The sequence below is a fragment of the Nicotiana attenuata genome, unplaced genomic scaffold (genome assembly GCF_001879085.1).
Source record: "Nicotiana attenuata strain UT unplaced genomic scaffold, NIATTr2, whole genome shotgun sequence".
Taxonomy (NCBI): Eukaryota; Viridiplantae; Streptophyta; class Magnoliopsida; order Solanales; family Solanaceae; genus Nicotiana; species Nicotiana attenuata.
In genome coordinates, this window is record NW_017676527.1 from 9821 (window position 1) to 10318 (window position 498).

Below are 498 nucleotides of genomic sequence, written 5' to 3' on the forward strand. Positions count from 1 at the left end.
TGATCATGTTAGGGATTTGAGGAAATTCTTCCAGAGACTCCGCAGGTACAACCTCAAGCTTAATCCAGCAAAATGTGCATTTGGAGTTCCATCAGGGAAGTTATTGGGATTCGTGGTAAGTCGGCGCGGTATCGAATTAGACCCGTCTAAGATCAAAGCCATCCAAGGGCTACCACCGCCAAGGAACAAGAAAGATGTGATGAGTTTGCTTGGCAGGTTGAATTACATCAGCAGGTTCATTGCCCAGCTTACAACTACTTGTGAACCCATTTTCAAGCTGCTAAAGAAAGATGCTGCGGTCAGATGGACGGATGAATGTCAAGCGGCATTTGATAAGATCAAGAAGTATTTGGCTAGTCCACCAGTGTTGGTCCCGCCAGAGCCAGGAAGGCCCTTGATCCTTTACCTGACTGTGTTAGACAATTCGTTTGGTTGTGTATTGGGGCAGCATGACATCACAGGAAGGAAAGAGCAGGCGATTTACTACCTCAGCAAGAA